Source organism: Pinus tabuliformis, chromosome J (genome assembly GCF_031772625.1).
Source record: "Pinus tabuliformis cultivar Carrire ecotype Pingquan chromosome J, CPIR1, whole genome shotgun sequence".
In the NCBI taxonomy this organism is placed as follows: domain Eukaryota; kingdom Viridiplantae; phylum Streptophyta; class Pinopsida; order Pinales; family Pinaceae; genus Pinus; species Pinus tabuliformis.
Genome location: NC_142295.1, coordinates 506,413,099 through 506,435,911, shown reverse-complemented (window position 1 = coordinate 506,435,911; position 22,813 = coordinate 506,413,099).

Genomic DNA, 22,813 nt, shown 5'->3' with positions numbered 1-22,813 from the left:
GGAGTGGTAATTCTTGCCAATGCTTTACAAGATATGGTTTGATTCATTTCTTCTTTCTCTGGGGTGGGGTCCTTGTGTATATCTTCTTCTTTTGATGTTTCTTTATCATCTTCTTCCTCCTCTTCATATTCTATGTAAAATAATTTCTTCTCAGAACACTTATGACCTTTAGTGCATTTTCTATCACAATTGTAACAAAGCCCTTTTCTCTTTTTTCTTCCAATTGTTGTGGTGTAGCCGTTGTAGGTTGTGGAAGGCTAGGAGAAACAACACTTCCAACTTTATAGTTTATAGGGTTATGCTTCTTGGTTTCCATAATTTTGCTTTCCACTATGTCACAAAGCCCTTTTACTCTTTCCAATTGTTGTGGTGTTTCTCTAAAGAAGGTGTTGCTCTTTGTATCCTCATAATGTGCTATCATTTCCTCCTTGAAAATTGACCACGTAACAAGTCGTTTATGAGAACAAAGCCCTTCATACCATAAAAATTGATCCAATTCTAAATATGAAGATGCAATACATACCTTTTGTAACAGTGGTACACCATGTAGATCAAAATACTTCTCCATTTCAAGTATCCAATTTACCGGATCCTTGCCATCAAACTTCCTCATCTTGCTTTTTCTTGATTTTAGGAGCTCGATATTGAAACGACTATAACTCTGTACTTTTAGATCTTTAAGTTCTGAAATTGTGATCTTTAGTAGCCCACTGTGTCCTCTTTCCAATGCCACCAGTCTGATCGAAATTGGATTCTCCGAGGAAGAGTTATGCACAATCTCCCAACATGACTTTATTATAGACTAGTTCAGTAGAGCGAACTTGTACGATGTGCCACGAGTCACTGTTTCGACCTTTGGCTCTAAAAAATATCTACAAGAAACTACAATCCGTCCTCTTTTTGTACCTTCTTACGAAATTTCAATCCGATGCTCATAGAGAAAGTTATGACGATTTTCCCCAGGTCACCTGTTTGGAATGTAATTCAAGAGTCTGCGAAAAGACCAACTTCCTCAGATCATATCTCCGCAAATATAGCGCGAAAAGATCTGAAATTCGGACCCGAGGTTCAGCGCGATTTCTTCTCAAATGTTTTTTTCTTTCAACTTTTGGAACATTTCAGAAAAAAAGTTATAGTGAAAATGCCACGATGACCTGTTTGGAGTAGCGAAACCATAGAATCCAAAGCTCTGATACCAAATGTTATGAAACCAGCTCAAGAAAAGATAGATCAATGCCTTAGAGTTCAGCCTCTTCGAGGGGGAGACCTCCTTTACATTACATAAATGAACAATTCTTGGATGATACAAATGAAAAGACCTCCTTTCTATATATAGGAGTCTAAGGGATCATAACATAATCAGAGCCGACATAACAATAATAGTGTAAGGGCACAATAATAACAATAGTGGGCTTCTATGTGGCAAAATAGTAACAATATGGGCACTACATGGGTACATCAATATAATAAGTGGGTTGTACTAATAAAAATAAGGGGTTACACTAGTAATATAGAGGCCTAACACACAGATTTGGCCTCCATGTAATTTCAGGTATATTTGGGAGGACTACATTAGGTTACTATCCATCCATAGGTAACTGATTTGGTCACCTTGTATACTGTGATACATCGAAAACAACATTCGGGGAGATTACCTACACATATGTTAAGTCCTTGGCTTCTCCAAGGTGGTATATTGCAATTCACTGTTACTTGGTAATTCTTTTTCCTAGATTACCCTCTTTTTGCTTATTTCTTTTCATAATAAAATCAATCAGAAATCGTGGAAGAAAATCAACCTTTACCTTATCGTTCATGTAGGATAGCGAGTAAACCGCCTTTACTGCCTGAAGCTACACCTAGTCATTGAAAGCGGTATCATTTAACTGAGTCCAATACATCACAAACTTTTGGTTCTTCATCTGATTTACTAGTGTCACCTATACCGGTATGTACTGTGATTTTAGTTACTCCTAGTATTACTGGTTTATCTGCTACTGAAGTGGAACCTTTACAATTACCTAAGGACACTGAAAGTTAACTTAGTGAAATGGTAACTGAATTTGTCCAACAAGAAGTTGATCCTCGACCAAAAATTGTTCAAGAAATTCATCCTGAACCCATTATTCTTTTACCATAACACTTGGATCCTGAAGTTGAACAACTAGAAGTTTGTTCATGTACTGGAAGACGATCGACTGGTTTATCCTCAAACATCTGTAACTGTTGAGACTTCCTCTTTATTGGAGAGTCAAACATTGAAAATTTATTACGGACCTAATGGTGAAATCCTTCCACCTGGTTTGATTGCTATTGAAGAGGAATTTGAGGAAGAAACTTCACCTAGAACTCAAACTTGTTTTGGACCAGGGCTTAATCTTTATCCTTCTTTTCCTTGGTTAACTTATATTGCTCATCTTGATCTTGTTTACTTTCAAACTCCCGTAGATTCATTAAGACATTTATTGGGTCATTTGACTATGGCTAAAACAACATCCCAGTCTATATCATTTGTTACAGCTACAACAACATCTACTGTCGCTACTTCTTTGATGTTTACCACAACACCTGAGTCACATCTGTATGGTGGTCCATCTGTCCCACTGGGTTACCAATCATTATCTGGAACTCACTCTGGTGTTTCTTCTAGTCCATGGTCTTCACCCATGTCGTCCACATGAATTTTACCTGGTTCTTCACTTACGGATACTAAACAGTTTGATCCATCAAGTCAATATCAAGCTGGTCCATCTGGTTACCATCCAATGTATCCACTTAACATTGGATTGCCTCCATATGGAGAACAATATGCCCAATCTACTTATTCTCCATACTCAGGGGCGCCACCTTATGGTAATATACCATCATCTTTAGGTCCACCTTATTCTGGAATGACTGTTTGTCAATGGAAACCTACAATACTTGTTCAACTAAGGCTTGTGTATTCATCACAACTAATACAACCTATTTCATCCATACCTACTACACTTGTCATTACAACTTTACCACAGTCACAAGCTTAGTTGATTGTATCTCAACCTTTGCAAGCTAGTCCTTCAACCTCTTACCCTCAAGTTTCAGGTCTACAAACTCAGTCTTCTCAGGGCATCTTATAGCAACTGTTTGTGTCTAGAATCAAACAACCTCAAGCCAGTTTACCATTAACTGGGATGGCTCAAACTTATACTGGTCCAATTTATCTACAAGCTGGTTAAACTTATACTGGTGGGTAACAACCATTGTATCAACAGTCGTGGCAGCCACAATACCAAAAACAACAATTCCAACAGTACAAAACTTATCGTGGACTTGGTCAACAAGACTATGCTGGGTTTGGTCAACAAAAAACTTACCTAGGTTCTAGTCAGCAAGCCTATGTTGGTTTTGGTCAACAACAAATTTATCCTAGTTCCAAACAACAACCTTATACTGGATATTCTCAACAAACCTACCCCTATCAAGGTTACTAATAGTAGTTTCCTTATGCTAGTATGCAAAGGCCTATTGCCCAGGAAATTCCATCTTACCCTAGTTACACTCAACCCAACCTAACCGACATTTGCATTTTGTCACAAAACTTGAATGATTAGATTTAAATCAGCTTACCAATGATCCCATTCATTATTCAGCTTGGTGGTCGGTGATTCCACACAAATTGCCTTCTGATATTCCTAAGTTCAATGGAAACCCTAGAGAAGATTGTCCAATCATGTTATGAATTTTCATTTATGGTGTTCATCCAACTCCCTAAATGATGATTTAGTAAGACTACATCTTTTCCAGCGAACGCTCACTGGTCTAGCTGCAATGTGGTATATTGAATTACCACGAGCTTCATTTGGAAACTTCATAGCCTTAGCCACTACATTTTTAAGACATTTACAGTTACCCATCAGATATGAAATTGGAATGGAACTGTTGACCAACTTTAAATAGACCAGCACTACTCACATTTATGATCATATTCATGAGTGGCGTCGTCATCGTCAAATGTTCAAAACTTTTGTTCTTGATCAGCTTTTAGCTGAGTGGTTTATTAAATTCTTGTTGCCATCTATCACCGAGGATGTGGCTAAAGGAGGAGTTGTTACTGAAGAGAAATTAATTGCTCATGCCCAATACTTAGACTTGCTTTACACCTAGTTTGGCACACTCTATGATAAGATTTCAAATGCACCTAGACCAACATTTACTATTCCACCACCTCCATACAACAAGGACTCTCATGTCGGTGATCGTGTGAGAGGTTCTTCAAGCACTCAAATAGCGAGTAGACCATCTAGTCAAATACTTGCTATTTCAAATCAATCCTCTAATACACCTAATAATACACTTTCTTCCAAAATAAATTCCATGTCATCTGACAAAGGTAAAAATGAAAAGCAATTTGGAAGCAAGAAAAAGGGTAAAACCAAGAAGAAACAAAATTCTCCTCCTCAAGAGAAATTATATGATTCCTCTTCTCTGGCTAGGAAACCTTGTTACCCATGTTTAATTTGTAATGAGGAGAACTTTACGTGAACTATCCTCACCGCTCTAAAGTCTCAAAACTTCTTAAAATTTCTTGTACATCCATTGCGTTGATAAACCCTTTTTCTAACCCAAAGACTCATTTGGTTACTATAGATCATGCTTCCACTTCACAAGTGCTTATGCTATCCACCACTAAGCCTAAGACTGATGTCTTGGTGACCACACAAAGTAAGGATTATGGTAATATACCGTCATCGTTGAATAACCAAGCTATAGATCAACCCAATACTTCGAATTTGACTTCATCTGACTCCATTCCACCACCCATCTCACCAAAGTTAACAATAAAACCACCTAAGGGAGTTGTTCATAAATCTACATTCAATCCTCAAGCTCGAGCAACACAAAATTATAACATAGTAGAAGATTTGGCTTAGTCACCTTCTGTTATGTCGATGCTTGAGGTGCTTCAAAATTATCCCTCTGAAAAGCATGATTTATTGTCAGCAATTGGTGGAATTGATCCAACGGATTCCAATCTCATAGCTTTTAACCATGCGGGTTATACGCCACAATTACCATCAAAGTTAGAATTCTTGATCCAAGTAAATGCTTTGAATCACCTCATTCACCGAACCGTTGTTGACAAAGGTGCGTCTACTTGAATCATGTCAATGAATTGCTGGAAAACACTTGGGTCACCTTCTTTGTCACAATCACCTACAACATTAAAATATTTTGATGGTCGCACTTATACACCTTTTGGAATTTTAAGTAACCTACAGATAGAATTAGGGAGCAAAACTGTAACTGTTAAAATTGAGGTCATTGATGAACCCCTTGACTACAATATTTTACTAGCAAGACCGTGGGTTTATGCTATGGCTACTGTGGTCTTGACATACTTTCGTATGATCAATTTCCATCGTAAATGCAAAATCATAGTAATTGATAAACTGGCCTTCTTCACCTACAGTTCACAGACAGCTGGAAGCGTTCCGTCAGTTCACGGATCTCCTCTATCTCTTCAGAAAATTGGAGTAGGTCTCTTCAAATATTCTTTCCTAATAGGCACCTTTTCACTACCATCACCACCACAAATGACAGAAGTTGCAAAAGTTGAGACCTGTAACATGATATCTTCCACTTCATCTGACTCATGTAATATTTCCACTAATTACAAAGTTGATATGCATAATGAAACCATGTCGCTAATTTGAATTGAGCTCGCATAGCAATCAATCTTTTTGGCTTGTGCAACAAATAAAAATCCATCATCACTGACTGTATGGGTTTCCATTCTGGTGCTTATGGTAGAAATTTATTTGGTTATGCTACCGCATATAAAATTCTTCGTGCTGGTTACTGCTGGCCTACCATATTTAATGATTGCATTACTATTGTCAGAAGTTGTCATGCATGCCAGATTTTTTACCTTAAAACTTGATTACCACCTGCACCACTGCATCCTGTCATCGCTATTGGACCATTTGAAAAATGGGGCATTGATTTCATGACATGTAATCCTCAGTCAACTGGGGGGCATGGGTATATTATTGTTTCCATTGACTATTTTATGAAATGGGTTGAGGCGATGCCTACATTAAACAACAATGGTGAGACAACTGCACTTTTTTTCTTCAACCATGTGGTTGCACGGTTTGGTGTACCACAAGCTATAGTTATAGACCATGGTTCACATTTTCGCAATCACATGATGATTGAATTAACTTCCAAGTTAGGACTCTTACATGATAGCTCCACTCCTTATTATCCACAGGCTAATGGAAAAGTTGAAGCAATCAAAAAGTCCTTAATCGAATGCTTCAATGAATGATAGGAGTTCATAAACGAAAATGGAATTTGATCTTGTACTCAGCTTTGTGGGCTTACTGAACCTCAGTAAGAAATGCAACTGGATTCACACCTTTCTAATTGGTGTATGGTCTTGAGGAAATCTTCCCAATACAATGTGAGATTTCATCACTAAAACTCCCAATTGACTTGTTACCTGACACTTCTGATGAAGAAGCATGTTTATTAGAACTCATCCATCTTGATGAAACACGTCATGAAGCCACATTGGCCAACAAAGCACATAAGAAATGAATTAAAGTGTAATATGACAGCCATGTCAAGCCTCACATATTCTCAGAAGGAGACCTAGTCTTGCTTTATGATCAGGAAGCCAATAAATTAGGAACATGAAAATTTGAACCACTATGGATGGGCCCCTACATTGTCAAGTGTGTTTCCGCAAAAGGCGCTTACGAGTTAGTTGATTATGATGTAATTCCATTGTCACAACCTCGAAATGGGTTGTATCTTAAATGTTACTATGCTTGATTTTGCATAGTAAAAACATTGTATATATGCTTTGATTGTGTGTGTGTCACAATGTGACATTTAGAGTTTTATGTGGTTAGTAATCCGCTTTTCATTTTTTGTAGATGTCGGAATCTTTGGAACCATTTGTTGGTTATGCCAATGATGCTAGTCGTAGTACGCAAAACCTATCCTCTCCAGCATGGGCCATATTCGCTCCAAGTGGCGAGTTAGTGAGCTTTCAAGGGATTTGTATCGGTCATTCTACGAACAATATCGCTGAGTATAGGGCATTGATCGAAACTTGCCATTTCACTTGGCATTCACTAAATCATCGTTAGGCTCAGCTCACAACTTGTCCTACTACAACTTATGAATGTTTATTATCATCCGAAATCCAACTATTCATCGTATATTCCTTAGACTTCATCTCTTGGGAAGATGTTTTTATTACATTTAATATCAACACATTTCCAGAAACTTTAACACATTGACTAATTATTTAGAAAATTATGTGTTAAACAAACATTTACAACATATGTAAAGAGTAAATTTTCAATTCTCATCAACAATTGAATAGGATTACAGATAACCATACAAAAACACTGAAAGTAAAATAGATAGATGTTCAAAGTTTTTAGAAAAGTTTGTGTCCAAGACATGTTGGTCATCTGACCTCAAAACCTCAAAATGCATACAATAAATCATCCTAAGTAGATCTAGTGATGCTCATGATAACATGTCACTTCCTAAGCTATCATGCCCAATAACCTCATCCAATGGCTAGGTACATCAATAGTATGGCATTGTAGCCTCATAAGTAACTCCTTGATCCAAACATCTGATATACTGAGGGTTAACCCCTCTATATGATGCTGCAACTCCGCCAGTATCTCGATCACATCTAAAACCTAGAGAACTTCTCTTCTGACATTTATCTCTGCTAGTTCACCCACCTCCTATTAATGACCCATTGGCAGAATAGTGCAAACATTTGTATACTTGAGAACATTTTTAGTTTAGTCTTGGAAACATAAAAAACACGTAAAAACTCAAAAAATAAAAAATACATGGTCAAAAAAATTTACCTATAGCACCCCATTGAGCACCCATTGGTAATCTCAAAATTGGATCTCCACGTAAATCCATCCCTGCATATGGATACTCCTCAATGACAATATGTTGTTGACGGAGCCAACTAAAGAATGCGATAGAAAATGAGATTGATGACTGAGAAACCTATATAGCCATCAAATCTACCCATCTTTGCATCTGTGGATCTCTAGGACTAGCAAAATTCAGTGTCACATGCTGACGATGCATCAATGGAATTCTCTCCAAAGTAAAAGCGATCAAGATCGATCCATAGCTGAAATTTTTCATCTTATCGCTTTTTACTTTAGCCATTTGCTCTTTCATCAAAGATAATATTGCCTCACACCAGTTTAACATAGTTGGCTCAAGACACTCGAGTTCATACTGCGTGTATGATCTATTTGCGACATGAAGTGTCATGCTACCCGGCAACTTTGTGATAGTAAAAAGGATTGTTCGCAAGGGCATATCATGAACATCTATGATGTTTATCTTTCCATATTTGCTAGGTTGTGTACTTGGTCAGCAGAATTATCAAATGTAGTCACTCACTGATTCACCCCCATGGGCAGAACGTGAAAGAGAAATGGGGCCACCATGTCTCGACAATCTTGTGAAAAAGTAAATATCATCGATCAATATATGGGGCACTTTGTCCCTTGTGTGAATAAATTGTTCTGTTCGATCCCATGAATAAACCAAGAAATGTAATAGTTCTAACTGTTGCCTCATCCTAGATAACTTGAAATATTTGAATAATCCACAATATCCGAGGGCCTCAATAGTATTAGGATCATTTAGGGCAATGATATCTTGTTCTTCATGTTCTCTTTCATGCCATGTGATAGCCATTCTGATCCGATCAAAGTCTGAAATCACACCACAAGCTTAGTTAGGATCAATTTCATGCAAAAAACTAAAGAGATTTTATGTAGAAATGATGAATCAAATTTCTAAATTGTACTTAATGCACCCATGATCTGTAGGTAGTACGATGAAAAGAAGTTTCCCTTCTATTTGAATGCTTTGTAGTGTAGTTTTCAATGCATAAGGGTGCGTTGATCCCAGGGCGTGATATATTTACCCTAGGGACCCCAAAACCCTAATTTTTTTCCTAAAAGTGAAAAAGAATGACCTTAAATGAAAGAGAAGAGGTAGATCTCCTACCTGGTCCTAATAGCATGAATAATTATCCAGAGAATCTCCCACAATCAATTGCTGAAATTTGAGGTAATTAACTGGTTCAGAGCACAAAACTCAATGGTAAATGCCAAATGGTAAAAAACTTGGTAAATCATTATTTTTTGGTTATTTCATGTTCATTAAATGAATAAACTATAGTTTTTACATATTTTTACCAATGAAATAGGTATGTTTAATGTGTTTAGTGTTTTTTTGATCAGGTTTATAGCTGACATAGTGAATTTGATGTGCATGATCGTAAAATGTACTTTTGACCACATATCATACTTTTATCTCTTTTTTCGAGCTCTGTTAAACATCGAAAAAGGAATTGCCCTAAAGTCCTCTTTCAACTCTTTTCAGACTCTCAAAATATGAAAATATTGTTGGGAGCTTGTCGTTTTTAGCTTGTAAACAGATGAAATCTACTCAGGATAAGTTTAACCCTTTTCCGAACTAAGATAGATTACATATGAAAAAGGAGGACGTTGATTGAACATGGTCAATAGGTTCTCTCTTGTATTATTTTATGTTTTTTCGGACTTGAGAGACAAATTTACGAAAAATAACTTGTGGAGTTTTCTTTTTGTCCCTTTTCAAACTCTCTAAACATGAAAAGGACTGAGTTCTCATTGTCGTTAAACTCGTTAAAACATCAAATAATGACAAACTTGCCCATCATGATAAGAACAAGTTGTAGAAATTTTGAATAATATGACACATATTCAATGGAGATTATCCTAATCATACAATTATAAGTGGAACATGCATAATACATAATATCCTCTACGTTGATCATCAATTTATAGAAGCATAAACATTCATAGGCACACATAGAAGCATCAATCAAACTCATTAACATAGTATGTATCCCGGGGAAAGCATCTCGCTAAAAACCCCAACTATCTGTATATTATATTGATTGAATCATGTAACATTACAAAGTACAATGCTTATCACAAGCAATCCAGTACTGGCTCCACCTGTTACACATAATACAACTCAGATCTGATCTCTAAATCTATTCCACTGCTTGCCTGCCTCCACTGCTCAATACCTGCTCAAGAACTGATGAGAATGGCTTACCAAACTCGTATTTCACCTCAAAATAATCACTCACACTTTGTTGGACGTGAGCAAAGGCTACAATACTGGGAAAATATGTGATCAAACTCATTGGCATACTCAATCCCTTGATTGTGCAAGATCTGGTGCACAACTATAGTCACAACTGATAGCAATCTGATTCTCTACCACCTGTCCCTGTTGAACTGAACATGCACTGACATGCAACTGAGTTAACTGATGTATTCATTAGTTGCATCATGAGTTAATAATTACTTTAACAACTCATCATTAGTCTATTTTCCAGTTAGACTAAATACAACCAGTTTAACAAAGCTAAACTGAACACAACTCCATCAACTACACCTCCAGTCCACTAAACTCAACTCACTTGAGTTCTAACTGAAGTCCTGCATGCAAATATTAGTCATCCCATAGGTAACCACGTATTTCCCTTTGGGATCTGCATGTACCACATCCGTAGCTCATCCTGAAGTGCTCTAAGAGAATAAGATCAAGTTTATAGTCCAAATATTATTATGAGACAATAATATTTGACTTTTCTATTTTTGACAGCCAGTCTAAAAATAGACTTTTATCACTCACACTGTGATCACTCACACTTTCATCAAAAATAGAAGTCCATCTATTTTTCCCAACTTGACCAATCATCCATAAACAACAACCTGCGATCCATAGACATGATCCATATGTCTAAAAATAGACTTGTGCCAAAAATAGCCTGCGGGCCCACTTAGTGAAGGCGACTCTTTTCACTAAGCTCCATCATCTTGTTGCACTCTCAACAAGCATTACTTGTTGCACACTTTTCGACACAAGTTTCACCTTCACTAGACTCTTTAAAACATCACATAGCAATGGATTCACCCAAATGATAGAATTATACATCAAGCATATGTTATCCTCCTCAATCTTGTTAAGAAATAAAGAGGCGTTGGTCAAAAATGACTAGGGAAACTGGGAAAATGGATAAATCACTTTATGGTAGCAGGTCTCTCTTGAACATGACACTTTCACTTCATCTCTATGACTATTTGGGTTGGGTTATCTACTTGATGGTTATCATACCTATGGTCTATCATGCCATCCATCACTTTGGTTTTGGGTCAATGCTGCCAATTCATTCAGTGTTGCTGACATGTTCAAGAGAAGTCACTTAGTAAACTTCATCATTTGCAATACTCATAAACCTTCATTTTCATAACGCCATTCTTGAGCATTGTGTCATTAGTCACATTCTTTCTTCAAAATCATTACAATCGTTTCATGTCGTTGATGGGGGATACATCAAGGCCCTCCTGAAATGGGTCACTTCTTGTCGACATCAGCACATTATCCAAGAAGTTTACTTAGAAACACCCTTCCATTACCTTGAGGCTTGGATACATCAATGGCAAGTTTCTCACTTTTGGTGACAAGTTGACATCACAAGCCTTCGACCAAACAGCTTTGTATGGTGTTCGACATCGAAACATCTATTCACACCATGTAGAATGTACTTTAGTACCTTGAGAATCATTATCATTATTGTTGATTTCTCTCGCATCTGTTAACAACTTACATCATTGGGTGGCAATTAGACGGTGTCTTCCAATGTTTGACTTCAGATCACATTTTCACATGGTTAGACTCGTACTTAATCAAAAGATTGGATGAGATAGAGGACCCCGAATCTAGTTTCATTTATTTGGGCTGCGATTTCAGGAAATTACTAAATCATCCGTATGATGGCTTTACACAGATGGTCATCTTATCATGGGTCTATATTTGTAGACAACTATCTGATTTATGTACACGTAATGAAAAGCTTATATGCTGAGCATGGGTATGCCTTCCCTCATAAATTCATGAAAAATCCAAAGATATCATGATATTATGTATTGTAATTGATGTAGGTCATTGTTTGCTTCAGATCCTCCTCATCACATCATAAAGCATATCAGTCAACATTATCATTTGTTATTTCATGCTTTAGGGGGCATTTGTTATAGGTCTATTTTGGCACGTCACTCCCGATGATCAGATCAATGTAAATAGGGTCTATCAAACCCTAATTCAGTTGCTACATGCTCTAGACATGCCACCTCATTGAGTGCTTTCATCCATGAGAGTTTCTTGACTTCAAACCCCGCTGAAGTGCTTCGCTGGGTCACCAGCGCACCGTTGGTCAAGGGTAAGTGCTCTACAGAGAAGGTATCTCATTTCAAGGTTGCATTGCAGATCACCTAAGCCCACTCAAGCCAGTGCTGGGTGCGAATCCTTGAAATTTTCATTGGATCCTAAGTATATTCCTCCTTTCTAGAGCCTTCTAGAAGGAACCCAACTCCTATCCTATCAAAATGAGCTCAACTTAGGATAGCTTTGGATCATCTAATCCTCTATCCTCTCATCCCTTTAAACATGGAAACTAATCATTGAATTATGGAAAAACATTCAATGCCATATTAATGACAAAACCATTTTCATTCACCTATAAATTGGCCTCCCATCATAGAGGCAAGTGGCTTGGATATTATAGAGAAATATTGTCGGTTTAGAGACTTGAAATCATTGTCAAAGTAATGTTATTCTCCTTTATTGATGTTGCTATTGGTGGGATGAGGGCTTGGACTAAGTTGGATGAGTGTCATGAGATCGAACCACATTGGGTGTAACTTCTCCTTTTACCAATCAATAAAGTTGTTTGGTCCTTCTCAAATACTTTTGTCTATATCTATGATGAATGTATGTTCAAATATTGTCGATTCCATTTTTTACAATAAACAGATCACATGATTTTATCGTTGTCATCTTCTATTTATGTTGGTGGGTTCCAATTGGACGAATTCAGTTTGAGCAGGAGTGATGAGAGAAACTCAAAGGAGATCAAATGAAGAGAAGGATCACATGTAGGTTCTTTTATCTTATCCGTTTGTTATAGGAAAAGGTTAAACATCTTTACTTCAGTTGTTCTAAGTGTAACTACCCACTTAGGGAAGATATACTTATGCATAGGTATAAATTCCATATAATAGTCTTGTACTACCTGATGAATCACCTGTATCCTCTGAATAAACATCCGTGCTTTATCCCTATCATCTCGTCCATTGTCATCCTCATCTTTCCCAAATCCCATGTCTAATGGATCCCTTGGTAGGCAACCAAAACATGTCTCGAACGGTGAGCTCTATGTGGATGAATGTGCTACTCGATTGTATGCATGTTGCAAATAAGGAAGTTGTTCATCCCACAACTTGGGATGTTTTCCACAATAGCCTCATAACAAGTGTACCATCGTGTGGTTGATGGCATCTGTTTTCCCATCGGTCTATGGATGAAATGTCGCACTTCTTTTCAGCTTAGTGTCCATCATTGTCCACAAGCTAGTCCAGAACTGTCCAAGAAAGTGAGAGTCTCAGTCTAACACAATAGATGCGAGCAACCCAAAATGGACCCAGACATGCTGAAAGAAAAGATAAGAAGTTTTCTCAGTGGTGACTTGTCTTTTACAAGGCATTAAAATACACATTTTACTAAAATGATCCACGACGACATACAAATGTTCATGACCTTTCCTAGACATAGGCAAACTACCTACAAAATCCATGGACACACCTTCCCATGGTTGACTTGAAATAGGGAGTGGTGTGTAGAGCCCAATGTTTCTATTATAGGCCTTTGAAACAGAACACAACACACAACCCTTTACAAAATGAGTCACAATGTTTTTCATATGAGACCAAAAGAAAAACCTATGTAAATGACATAAAGTTTTTTCAACACAGAAATGACCAGACACAAGAGAGGTATGAGCGTCTCGGATTACATGTTCCCTTTTGTCAATGGATATACATAGTTTTCCAAGGTAATACAATAGTTTTCCCTGTAAATAATAATTGTCCACCTGCAATCCACGAGTCAGTTTTTCATAAATCTCTTTAAAATAATTTTCATTAGCATATTGTTCAACATAAATTTATAATGATAAATAAGCATTTTCAAAATAAAAGATGTAGAAATAGGAGGGAGAGAAAGCATATCTACTAATTTGTTGTTGATTCCCTTCTTGTATTTTATTACCAGATGAAACTACTAGAGGAATCCCATCCATTTGAAATGACTGGCTTCCTAAAACTTGGTCTATTACTAAAGGTAATGCAAGGGTTGATGATCTATATGGATGATGGTCTCCTTGCCAATCTGGTAGTGTTTCCACTTCTTTACAATCTGAACCAAGATGTACAATTCCCTATCATACATGGGATAATTCACAACACCTTGGAAGAAATTCTCTGAATGGTAACATATAGGCTTCCTTTGTTACATCAATACAATGCCCATGGAATATTCACTGGCATCTATCTCAATCTCAAAAGGCTATTGAAGGTTTGGTAAGGCTAGCACTGGTGTTGTGTTGATCTTCTCTTTCATTGTGTCGAAGGATTTTTGCTGCTTTCCTCCCCAGTGAAAGGCTTCCTTCACACTTGCCAATGTGTGTAAGTGGGCTGCGATAAGAGACAAATTTGTAATGAATCTTCTCCAATACTGTACTACAGCCAAAAAGCTTTGGACCTCTATAACATTTGTGGGTTGAGGTCACTTCATAATCCCATCTACTTTGGAGGAATCTATTGTCAATTGGCCATTACCAACTACGTGACCTAAATAAACCAAAGAGGTCATCCCAAACTCACACTATGATAGTTTTACATAAAAAATTTCATTTTTCAGAACATCAAAAACTTTCTTCACATGACATACATGTTCATCCCATGTCCTACTATATACGAGAATATTGTCCAGATATACAAGCACAAAATTATCAAGAAAAGGCCTAAAACGATCATTCATTACCCTCATAAACGTGGCTGGAGCATTCCACAGTTTGAATGGCATCACCATCCATTTGAACAAGCCTTGTTTGGTTTTGAATGCAGTCTTCCAAATGTCTTGTTCTACAACTATAACCTGGTGACATCCACTATGCAAATCTAGTTTCGTGGAATAGACAACATTTTTCAACTGACCTAATAATTCATCAATGCAAGGGAGAGGGTATCAATTCTTCACTGTAATTTTGTTTAGTGCCCTTTAATCTACATACATTCTCCATGTACTGTCTTTATTTGGCACCAAGACAATCGGTGATCCCCACAGAGAATAACTCAGTCTAATGACCCCTTGACTTAGCAATTCCTGCATCTAATTCTTGATCTCCCACAACTCGATAGAATGCATCTTGTACATGCTAATATTCAATAAAGGGGCATCCTATTGTAAATGAATCTCATGTTGGATTTCCCATTTTGGTGGAAATCTTCTCAGTTCTTTCTTATGATCAGGATCACAACTTTTGAAAGCATCAACCATCTCGCCTCTTTCACTCTCAACGTCATGATCATGCACCCTTTACTAGAATTAACCAGTCATTTAATCTATCCTGCACTTATAAGGCAAGCACTAAATTTCGTATGATGAGCTATGACTATATATTCCACCTCGTCGTTCGTGAGGTGGTATTTATTTTCATGCCGAAAGAAAACTTCCTTTCCATCATATAGATACATACTTCCCAAGATAATTTCACTAATATCCAAAGGCACAACATATAACTCTACCTCATCAACTAATTTGGAAGAAATAACAAATCTAGCCCTACACTTCTTGGTTACTTGTAATTTTTATTTGTCACTTACACAATCAAGCGGGTATGGACTCAGATGAGGCTTAGTTTCGAGGTCTAACTTTTTCACTAAGGACTATGAGATTAAATTTTCTTGGGAACCTGAATTGAATAGAGTTTCCACCTTTGTGTGTTTTATAATAACCCTAATGTGGAATAATTCAATTATGTTTCACTCATTACTCACAGGCTCATTCAAATAACTAGTACTTACAATTGAATCTGAATTATTACTAACAGAAAGAGTAACTCTTTCGCCCACGGCTATGATCAATGTCTCGTCGCTAGAATCTGATCCAAGCTCCTGCTGCGCCATTGCCACTATCTTCTTCTTTCCCTTCCCACTGAATCCCTTTGGTGTTAGCTCCAGATGTAGCTTCCAACAATGGTCCTCTTCATGACCTTCTCTCTTGCAATGAGTGCAATATGGTGTTGCTCCATCCCCTTTCTTGGCTGTGATGGTATTCTTATCCTTCCCCTTGCCTTTCTTCTGGAGTTTTCCATGCTCAGGTTCGAATGGTGTTTTCTTGGCTTGATCATATCTATCATTCTTTCCTCGGATTTCAAGATGAATGACCTTTACACTGGCCGCATCAATCATAGTAGGCTCAAACAATAACAATGAGTTTCTTATGCAACTATGTAATGCACCAACATACTTAGTTACAATCTCGGGAAAATCTAATGAGATTCCCAAATTCGCTTGTTTCCAAAATTATTTAGTGAAGCTTTCCACATTTTGGCCTTTACCTTGCCTTAGATATTTCAATTCCATTAGTGCATTTCGTTTATAACCGAAAGGTTAAAATTGGTCTTTCAATGTAGAAATAAAATTGGACCAAGAGGAAAGAAGGTTACCCAACATTTTGTTTCCCTTCTGCAACTTTCTCTCCCACCAAACAAGAGCGGTGACACTTAGACAAAGAGACACTAACTAGACATTTGCCTCATATTCTTCGATTTTCTGAATACTACAGTAAACCTCTATCTGTCTCATCCAATTGTTAAGTTTTTCTGCACTACAATCTCCATTTTACATGGGCAGGTCAAACTTTACATCTAGCTTGAAGAATGGTTTCTTATATGTATGTTTAGAATCACGATTAGATTGATGAGAACTATCACTTGAAGAAGGAGAGGGAGGAGGCTATTCTGCACCACCTTCATGATTTTTTGATCTACTTTCATTGACATCTTTCTTCTCATGCCCAAGTTCCTTCTCATACTCTAAAATCAGCTTGTCCACTTTCTTTGTCATATTGTAGAATACCTTGCAAAAATTTTGTTCCCCTCCCAACGAGCTTGTTCATTTTCCATGTTTTTTCTTAATTGTTCATGTCCTACTTCAGGATCAAAGGACTCAAGCTTTCCTTTGCCTTTTCACAACTTTTTCTAGATTAGCATATACTCATGCAATTCGCATCCAAAAATACCTACTCTAATACCAAACTTGATCCAAGATCTTTTACTTATAGATGCGTCAGAATTACATGAAACAAAGCTTATTAACTTGGAACTTAAAAGCACATAAAACAATGTAGAAATAACTAGATAGGTATGAAACCATGACACAAATATTTTATTACGGAGTTCATCCAATTTGGACTACGTCTCTGGGCCCTGCTCAATAGTGGGGAGGCCTTCATTCATTAAGTGGCATAAAAAGAGATAACAGTACAAGAAACGTTCATTTACAATCCTTATACCTCCAAGCTAAAAGATGGATGAATATTGGAGAGCTGAGCTTCAAAAACAGATAGTACCACTGAAATCTTGGCGATATTTTGTGCAGAGTTGATTATCCAAACACCCAATTTGAAGAAATGAAGCTTCTGCACCCTTTGGGAATGTCCCTGCTGCCCAAGGCAAGGTTCTAGCTTACTGACAAGTTGGGTTACTGCTGTACATAATGATTTTGTGAATTCCTATGCCATTCCCCCCTTTTCCTATGCAGACAGTCAATTATATATGCTAGTGGCTAACTCCTCAATCTCTGGCAATTCCTAGCAAAGGACAAGTAGAGTAGGCAGGAAGTTTCTTCACCAAGAATCTTGGGCCCTGATAGCACACAGGTAACAACCTGCCAAACATAGCAAAAACCTATTAACTTATTAACTACACATTAATCATAGAGCATTAGTGCTTTCAATCAGCAAATAGACCTGGCCTTTGTGATAAGCGGCCTATGGTAAAGGAGGACCCGGTGGACTATTAAAATACAATATATAGTATATTGGGTCTGAAAGAACTTCATAATTCATAAATCAGTGGCCCCGAGGGTTATTCTCCATACGACCGTTTCCCTTTGTGATTTGTGATTGCAATATCGCAAATTAGAACCTCACTCTCCCAGGGGCCAATTACTTAACTGCTTTCCCTGCGATCTACGATTGCGATATATCACATTTCACTTTGGCTTGCTTTGGGGCCAATTCTTTACCACTAGCCCCCATTTGATCTTCGATTGTGATATCGTAAATCATAGCTCGGTAGTATTGGGGGTTGATTCTTTACCCACGAACTTCTATGATTACAATTAGCAAACTGCAGCCTGCCACTTAGTGTTTCCTCATTCACTGAAGAGTCTTGCCATGTCATCTTCTCTTGCCACCTATCCAAGTCAAACCTGAACATTGACTTGCTCTAACTTCTTCATATGAGCTCGAATTTGAGTGATGTTCACATCATTGGAATCCGCATGACGAGTTCAATCTGATGCTAAGTTTATCCAAATTCTTCCACTTTAAGTTTTGAGCCTTCTTACCATGCCACTATTACTTTTAGAGATCCACCTAGATCAATCCTCCCCACTAAGAGGTTTTAGACTACCAAAAGCCTTTTCAGTCAATTGGAAAGTGAGGAAATTGCTCCCTCACTTTTTCTTTCTCCATCCAATGAGCTTTAATCATATGCATTCCTTTGAAGCCAACACGAAAGTACTCCACATCTCCATGTCGTGAAGTTCTGGTTTTCCTATTGAGTATGATATCTTTAGGAAAATTGTCTAGATACTCTGTTGAAAAATCATCCACTGTAGGAATCTATGCAACCTCTTTGATATCCATAATCAATGGAGGTTCATAAAGCTTTAAGTTTTCAACATTCACCACTGATTACATTTGCATATAAGCAGGTAATTCAAGAGGAAAAGTGTTGTCTCCAATCTTTGCCAATACGGTGAAGGGACCATATTGAATGGATCTCAATTTATTCCCTTCCCCCTTCATTCTATCCTTGCTGATATGGATCCATACCTTGTCCCCAACTTGAAACTGATGGTCAACTCAGTGCTTATCATGTGGAGCTTTATACCAAGCCTAAGTCTTCTCCAGTTGCTCCTATACTACCTAATGAATCACTCGTATCCACTAAATAAACTTCCATGATTTTTCCCTATCATTTCTTCCATTATCATCCTCATCTTTCCCAAATACCATGTCTATGGGATCCCTTAGTAGGTAACCAAAAAATGTCTCGAATGGTGACCTCTGTGTGGATGAATGTGCTGCTCGATTGTATGCATGTTGCACATAAGGAAGTTGTTCATCCCACAACTTGGGATGTATTCCACAATAGCCTCGTAACAAGCGTACGACAGTGTAGTTGATGACCTTTGTCTGTCCATTTGTCCATGGATGAAATTCTGTGATTCTTTTCAGCTTAGTGTCCATCATTCCCCAGAAGCTGGTCTAGAACTCTCCAAGAAAGTGAGAGGCTTGATCTGACACAATAGATGTGGGCAACCGAAAATGGACCCAGACATGTTAAAAGAAAAGATAAGTCGTCTGCCTAGCAGTGACCTGCTTTTTACAAGGCATTAAAATACACATTTTACTAAAACGATCCACAATGACATACAAATAGTTGTGACCTTTCCTAGACATAGGTAAACCCCATACAAAATCCATGGACACGCTTTCCCATGGTTAACTTGGAATAGGGAGTGGTGTGTAGAGCCCAAGTTTTCTAGTGGTTTTCTATTAGAGGGCTTTGAAACAGAACAAAACACACAACCCTTTACAAAATGAGTCACAATGTTTTTCATTTGAGGCCAAAAATAAAACCTCTTTAAATGACATAAAGTTTTTTCAACCCCAAAATGAGTAGACAAAAGAGAGGTATGAGCCTCTTGGGTTACATGTACCCTTTCAGCAATGGGTATACATAGTTTTCCAAGGTGATATAATAGTTTTCCCTGAAGATAATATTTTCCCACCTGCTATCCACTAGTCAATTTCGCCTAATATCTTGAAAATCGTTACTCTTAAAATATTTTCCACCATAAATTTCTAACGATAAAGAATCATTTTACAAAACTTTAGATGAAGAAATAGGAGGGTGAGAAAGAATATCTGCTACTTTGTTTATGGTGCCCTTCTTGTATTTTATTACTAGATGAAACTGCTGGAGGAATCCCATCCATCTAAAATGATAGGCTTGTTGAAGCTTCGTCCTTGACTGAAGGCACTACAAGGGCTGATGATCTATATCGATGATGGTATCCTTGCCAATAAAGTAATGTTTCCACTTCTTTACACTCTGAACCAAGGCGTACAACTCCCCGTCGTACATGGGATAATTCAAAACAGCCTGGGAGAATGTCTCTGAATAGTAACATACAGGATTCCTTTGCTGCATCAATACATCACCCATGGCATATCTACTAACATTTGTCTCAATCTCAAAAGGTTGTTGAAGGTCTGGTAAGGCTACCACTGGTGTTGTGTTGATCTTCTCTTTTATCTTGTCAAAGGATTTCTGCTACTTTCCTCCCCACTTAAAGGCCTGCTTCACACTTGTCAATGAGTGTAGGGGGTTGCAATAACAAAGAAGTTTGCAATGAACCTTCTCTAATACTGTACTGCACCTAAAAAACTTCGAACCTCTGTAACATTTGAGGGCTCACGCAACTTCATAACCACATCTACTTTAGAGGGACTTACTTTCAATTGCCCATTACCAAGTATGTGACCTAAATAAACTAGAGAGGTATTTCCAAACTCACACTATGACAATTTTACATACAATTTTTCATTTTTCAGAACATCAAGAATTTTCTTCACACGACATGCATGTTCATCCCATGTCCTACTATAACAAGAATATCGTCCAGATATACAAGCACACAAGTATCAATAAAAGGACTAAACAGATCATTCAATGCCATCATAAATGTGGTTGGAGCATTGCACAGTCTGAATGGCGTCACCATCCATTTAAATAACCCCTGTTTGGTTTTGAATGCAGTCTTCCAAATGTCTTGTTATGCAACTCTAACATGGTGATATCCACTACACAAATCTAGTTTCGTAAAATAGACAATATTTTTCAGTTGATCTAATAATTCATTAATGCGAGGGAGGGGGTATTAATTCCTCAATGTAATTTTTTTAGCGCCTTGTAGTCTATGCACATTCACCATTTGCAATATTTTTGTGGCACCAACACAATCAATGATCCACACGGAGAATAACTCGGTCTGATGACCCCTTGAGTTAGAAATTCTTGCACTTTTTCCTTGATCTCCCCCATCTCGATAGAATCCATCCTATACATGTGAATATTTGGTATGGGAGAATCCTATTGTAAATGGATCTCATGTTGGATTTCCTATTTTGGTGGAAATCCTCTTAGTTCCTAAAATAGTCCATCATAGTCAGAAATAATTTTGAACAATTCTTTCTTATGATCAGGATCACAACCTTTGTAAGCGTCAACCATCTCGGCCTCTTTCGCTCTCAACACCATGAGAATGCACCCTTTACTAGAATTAACCAGTCATTTAACCTGTCCTACACTTACAAGGCTAGCACTAAATTTCATATGATGAGCTCTGCTTATATATTCCACCTCGTCCTTTGTGAGGTGGTATTTATTTTCATGATGAAAGAAAACTTCCTTTATGTCATATATATATGGACTTTCCAAGATAAGTCCACTAATATCCAAAGGCACAACATCTAACTCTACCTCATCAACTAATTTGGAAGAAATAACAAATCTGGCCCTACAATACTTGGTTACTTGTAATTTTTTTTTATTTCTTAGCCAACCAAGCGGGTATGGACTTAGATGAGGCTTAGTTTTGAGGCCTAACTTTTTCACTGAGGACTCTGAGATTAAATTTGCTTGGGAACTTGAATCAAATAGAGTTTCCAAATTTTTTTGTTTTATAATAACCCTAATGTGGAATAATTCAATTCTCTTTTGCTCATTACTTACAGGCTCATTCAAATAACTAGTACTTGCAATTGAATCAGAATTATTAATAACAAAAAGAGTACCTTTTGTGCCCACAACCATGATCAATGTCTCATCATCAGAATCTGATCCAAAGTCCTGCTACGATGTTGCCACTGCCTTCTGCTTTCCATTTCTACTGAATCTCTTTAGTCTTAGCTTTAGATGTAGCTTCCAACAGTGGTCCTCATCATGACCTTCTCTCTTGCAATGAGTGAAATATGTCATCGCTCCATCCCCTTTCTTGGCTGCGACAATCTTCTTATCCTTCCCCTTGCCTTTCTTCTAGAATTTTCCATGCTGAGGTTTGCACGGTGTTTTCTTGGCTTGATCATATCTATCATTCTTGCCTTGACTTTCAAGATGAATGGCCTTTACGTTCGCTGCATCAATCGTAGAAGGCTCAAAAAATAATAGTTATTGTCTTATGTAACTATGTAACGCACCAACATACATAGTTACAAACTCAAGAAAATCTAAGGAGATGCCCAAATTCAATGCTTGTTTTTGAAATTCTTCATTGAAGCTTTGTAAATTTTGGCCTTTACCTTGGCTTAGATATTGGCATTCCATTAGTGCCTTTTGTTCATAACTGAAAGGGTAAAATTGGTATTTCAATGCAGAAATAAAATTGGACCAAGAGGAAAGAAGGTTACCCAACTTTTTTTTGCCCTTCTACAACTTTCTCTACCACCAAACAAGAACGATGCCACTTAGCCAAAGAGATGGTGACTGGACCTTTGCCTCAAC